Genomic DNA, 6,033 nt, shown 5'->3' with positions numbered 1-6,033 from the left:
GTGTCTTACCTTTTCGATGGGCGTTTTCTCCCGACACTTAGGGTAACCGCTTGTTTCTCTCCTTGCACAAAGAATGCGTCTTCCACAAGTACCCTGAACCAGTAGGCCTGTAATACGCGTACAAACGAATGCACATGCCTCGCAAACGGGGAACGCCTCTGAGACAAGTTGCTTGTTCAGCAAATACCATTCTCTCTCCGGTGACTTTGCAGTGTACCACCCTTGTCTCTAGGCAAGCAGAGCTATGTGACTTTATTATATAAAACACTTTAAACATATTTATTAAGCCATTCCCCCTCTTTCACCTCTTTAGATATTATTATATATATAATATATATATATTTATATCTATATATATAAATATATATATACTATATATATATATATATATATATATATATATGCAAAAAAACACTCTTTCCAAAGAGAAAAAGAAAATATTCGCAAATAAAAAGCCGCAATCGCTCAACACTGAACGGAAAATCAGCGACAATCCAAGACAGTGTTTGGTTGGTCGATTGTGGAAGACCATATTACATATAGACCAATGCTGCACTGGTTCCTGCTGCCACTTCTTATGGCTGCACTCTTTATGGCTTTCTTTAATGGTGAACACTTGATATCACTCTTTGAGAGCCGCAAATGTTTCTTTGGGGAAATTTTTTTTTCTTTTAATAAGCAATTATTGAACTAACTTTGATCATTTACTGGGGAAATACTTTCTGCGCTTATACAGTTAATCACTGATACGTATTATCAGATAAATAGGATGACAATAATTGGAATAAAATATACTAACTGGCAACCCCACGAGTTTCTAAAGAAGTCCGATCAATTCTGAGATTTGTCGCTTCACTTCTGGAACTTACTGTACTTTCCAAAACTGTATCCCCTCAAGGCCTATATATAGACTATGTGACTCATCGTACTACAGGGGATAAAAACGTGATTTAAGATGTATACAGTATTTGGTCGCAAGGAACGTGAAATAACAGCATAAGATCTCTTGCCCTTCCTTTTTTTTTTTAAACGTTACCTCACTCATTTAAGCTTGTTCGTGAAACTATAATGGTCCGAGCGGGGAAAATGAAAAAAGAAGAAGACGAATCATTTTGGAACGCGAAATGAATTTCGTTCGGGGAAATCCAGCGGTGTTTCAATACGATTTCAAAGCATCCATTAAACGTTCAGGAAAAATAGTTAGTCCCGTTGGATGACTTCAGATCCTGCCTTCATATTCCCGTTATATTTTGTTGTTGCCTTAATCCCACATAAGCCTACTTTTTTATTGTTTGAAAATAAATGTCCAGGAATGATTGATATGAGGAAACTCTTACATTTCATAAATGAGAAGGGGTGTGTGGATACTGTAGGTCTAGAGCAGCTCTGTGCGGGTATACGGATAGTAACTACTTATTGTGTCACATGAATTGTTATGTATCGATATGATAACCAGGATATTTATAGATTTTGTCAACGTAGTTTTAGATAAAATTCTGCATGGCTGAAAATTATTTCAAACGAATGAAGGTATATATCACTCATGACTGAGATACGTACGTGGCTGATACGTGTTGATTGAACGTAATTAGTCATGATACATGCCACTTGTTCCTGTCTCGTTGTTACATTATGCATTTTTCTATTTTATTGATATTTAAACTCTAACGTTGAATAAATTCGTATCTTTATCTCTTGGAGTCTGTAATATTTCTTAGCTCTGGATATGAAAATTAGTCCTATAGACCAAACACTTAAGGCAAACATCAAACCATTTCCCGTGAGAAATAGCGTGTATATGACAGCTTTCGGTTACGATCAATAATTTCTTTAACATTTTCAAAGCTGCGCATTGAAGGAAAACTATGGTGTAGTGTGTGTGTTTACGTGTCTTACCAATATTTATCTATATTTGTTGAATATATTGTACTTTTTTATCCCTAGGCTTATGCCCATGAGAGCTAGAATTCAATTTTTAAAAAAAAGTAATTTTGATGGAGTAAATCCCACTGACGGCCCCTCATACAACCAAGATAAGAAATAATACTCACCAATTTAAATTTTCATATTACACAGAGCACGAAATATCCCGAAACTGCAAAATAAATCGTTACAGTAGGCCGATAACGGTATCTGTTGGTATGAGAAGTGTTTACAACTTTTTAATGCACGATAAAACTTTTTTTTTTTTTTAAGAATTCGGTTGATAAAGCATTCGTCAATTTATCTCTATCCTTTGCTCTCACGTGTCATCATTGACACTGGGTGGGCATGCGTCGGTTTTTGCTGTTCAGGGCAAGGTCTAGACCGTAGACTCTAAACCTTGGTTCAGGGCATGCGTATACTCACGTTCACTATTGACGAGTTAATATTACCAGTGATGTGTTAAATTCGACGTATTTGAGCAACAGACTATACCGTTTTATTAATTTAATGTTTTAAACGAAGAAAGCCACATCATGCCACGTGGACATCTTTCGAAAACACAAGTTCGATTCGTGGTTCAGGTGATGGGTCTAGCTGTGGCCAATGTTCTTGCGCACCTTGACTAGACGCATAGAAATCAAAATGGAAACAATATGTAGTTTTTAACCATAGTGGCTCCGCGGTCTTCTGTGAAACGCTTGAATGGAAGGACTGCAATGATCTGGAAGTGCTAGTAATGATAAAACAGGAGCCACACCTCCCCGATGGGGAAAGGTAGGTATAGTACAGGCTTATAGCTGCGTTATATCAGCAACATAAAATGGCCAAAGTTATATTAATGGCGCGATTTATTGTTAGAAGATCGAAATGGATAATTGATCATAGCTTCTAAGTAAATAAAGAGAATATCTGAGGAGTTTATTTCACGAAATAATGTGAGAAGTTGCGGCCTGCCTGGTGGTTACCTACCACTGGGTCCAGCCGCCATATTCCATTGAGGGGCAGATGAGGAGTTTGATCGGGTGTAAATTTGATATAAGTGAGAGACTGGATTACTTTTTGGTTTCAAGAGAGAGAGACTCTCAATAGGAAATGCTCACCACCACAGTTAATTAACTATCAGATACTGCTTACGCCTACGGTGACCTGCCGGCTTGTGACAGATCACGCCCATATATATATATATATATATATATATATATATATATATATATAATATATATATATATATATAGGTGTTAGTAGAGTGATTCGACGTGCTGCTTATGAACCTTCTTTACACATGAGACATATGAAGCAAATAGCCATGTGGAAGTTATCTGCACCGGGCACTCATCCACCAGTATTTGATCAGATAGGCGGTGTCACTCAGCGTCACGTACCCAGAGTTGAATGAACTGATGCCCCCAATGTTACGTCATTGGTCTAGGGTTGTCTGTCATGGTATACATACCATCTGGGTATCGTGACAGTTAGTACTAGTAGCCCTCGTGGGCGACAGCGTGAAAATATTATGTCGTAATGAGGCGTGTGAGGGGATGGGGGGGAGGGGGGAAACGAAAGGAACCCACAGCATAGCAACGAAACATGAAAAACTTTGGATCAAAACAAGGAACGTGCCGTGCCGTCTGGCTAAGTTCATCCACCCACCCTAGACCTATAAAGGCGCACGCATACCCACCTTGAGAGAGAGAGAGAGAGAGAGGAGAGAGAGAGAGAGAGAGAGAGAGAGATTGGCAGCACCCAAACATTGAGCTTAGCCAAAGTCTCTGCCTGCCAAGAATAGCTTGTTCATAAATACGCTGGCATTAATTTTCCACGTTTTATTTGTTAGCGAACAAAACATCTTGTTTTGCATTCTGTCTCGTTTTTTGCAAAGATGAATGACTGCTGAAACCACTGCTGAACATATTATAGTTATCGAGACTGTATACCGGTCATTGGGAATATGCCGTGTCATTTATTTATTCTTAAAACTGCATATATAGACGCAACCTTGGTCCTTGTCCAATGACACACGTCGAGCGCAGGATAGATCTGGGCGCGTACCAACGGATACAATAATACGAACGGGTTTACCTTTGTCCCCTTTGCCCTGTCTCTGACACGGCAGGTAGACAGACAGACAAAGCTCTTTACTGTATTAAAAAGAAGAAGAAAGTCACGCTCGACACAGCAGATGAGCAGAAGTTGCTTAGCTGAACTGAATGAAATACCTTGCGGGTACACGAACGAAAAAGCCGACGTTATGTAGACGAAACATGTTATCAAGTCTTGCAACAGTAATAACAATTATATGTGGGTTACATCTCTTTTGCACGATTTAAATTATTGTTTATCTCGTCCATTTTACTCGACATTTTCATCGCCTTTTTCAACTTCCATACCACGATTACATAGATCGTGGTCTTCTTCAGTAATGGGAGTAAGTTGGTCTTTAAACTAGCACAAGATAATATTTGAAAGGGTGTATAAAGCCTCGTGTAGACCTCAGGTTTCTCCGCCTTCCAACGGAAAGTGTTGCGGGTGGAATCAGGTATGTCGCTTATCTGCTGACTTTTTATTTATTTATTTATTTTTTCTCTCTCCTTTGTCTCTGCCAGACGGATGAAGTTCGGTCTGGGGCTGTCGTACACCGACGCTAATATTATGGAAGAAAATGGGAATTTGGAGTCTGAAAGATCTAAATAAAAATTTAAGCTGAACTTGGCTGCTTGTAGACCTCATAAGTTCCCAGTTCTGACGTACTTAAAAATTGCTGTTTAACTTTCTTTATTGTTTTGTTGTATTCTGTTCTTTAACGTAAAAGTATTCCATGATCTTACATTTTTCCACAGCTATCTTAGCATTTATTGTTCCACATGGATCTCTGCAGAGTTTTGGTTGTAAATAATACAATTAAACCTTAGTACTGGTAAGAGGCAATGTTGGCATGATCTAGAAACTAGACCTATTCTGTAGGCCTTGATCTCTAAACGATCTATTTGGTTTCTACGATGCTCAACTCTGTGATGTTTCAGTTAGAATTTCCTCAAAATTCTCCAGAGATTTAGCTAATTCTCCAAATCAGATCAAATCTCCCTTACCAAGACTTTTTTAATAAAAAAAATACACTTTAAATGTCATTTTACAATACAACACATATACAATATACGTAATTTATGTACAGAATCAACAAATAGTTAGTTATATATAGCTCAACATACTTGAATTTACTATGTATATACATACATATACCTATACACTGTATATATCTTCAGTGTGCCTACGTGACCAGTACTACCATTAGGCGCATGAGGGAAATTCACCATTATAAAAAAAAAAAAAAAAAAAAAAAATCTCCGGTTTACCTAAGTTTCCCCAAAAACGTCCCCAATTAAGGGACAAAGTAGGAACTTCGTTTACCTAAGTTTCCCCAAAAACGTCCCCAGTTAAGGGACAAAGTAGGAACTCTGGAGTGGCAAGCTGTGCATGCCGGCTGCGTGCGAGGTTTTTACTATGAGGTTTTACGCTCAAGGTCGAGTGAATATTATCGTTCAAAAAGGCGTGACGGCGTCCTCTCGACGATGAGTCGATCGGCTGCCAGAGTCGACAAATGATTATTGTTTTACTGAACAGAGAAGATGGGAAAATGGATGGTTGAATGTTGTCATGTGATTCGTCCCTGTAACATGTGTGAATTATTATTATTATTATATTATCTATGGACCTCGTAAACGGTGTGACATATCCCAGGCTACTTGAGACATTACCAAACGTTGCCTACGGATAAATTACATTCCAAATGAAACTTTATTCACGATGGACTACTGTCAGTAAAACTTGTAGGTTAGGAAGGGATGACTCAAGGAAGATTTGGTTAGAATTCGAGATGGCTCGGGATATAGGTCTAGGATTTATTTATTTATGAACTTAATTTGTTTATTTATATTCCGTTTTTTTTTGTTTTTGCGTTAACTGTCATACATCAACATCATCCTGAAAAATACCCCAAAAATTGGTGGGGAGTGAATTTAGTCTAAAAGAATCGTAGAATGATAAACGAAACAAAGCGTGATCCGACCTGCCGCTTAATCAGGGCGCGTGCTAAAATCTCTACTGTCAAAT

At 38.2% G+C, this 6,033-nt stretch overlaps 1 protein-coding gene across 1 annotated transcript in view; it reads left to right on the top strand.

The window, feature by feature from the left end:
- The first annotated feature begins 2,311 nt into the window (after positions 1–2,311).
- Positions 2,312–6,033, top strand: part of LOC135218742 (nuclear pore complex protein Nup153-like) — a 54,908-nt gene continuing 51,186 nt past the window's right edge. The window contains exon 1 of the mRNA XM_064255202.1: positions 2,312–2,700. The gene's annotated coding sequence lies outside the window, so the exon portion shown is untranslated. The remainder of the gene's footprint in view (positions 2,701–6,033) is intronic.

Source organism: Macrobrachium nipponense, chromosome 19 (genome assembly GCF_015104395.2).
Source record: "Macrobrachium nipponense isolate FS-2020 chromosome 19, ASM1510439v2, whole genome shotgun sequence".
NCBI classification, from domain to species: Eukaryota; Metazoa; Arthropoda; class Malacostraca; order Decapoda; family Palaemonidae; genus Macrobrachium; species Macrobrachium nipponense.
This window is presented reverse-complemented; position numbering and strand designations above follow the sequence as displayed.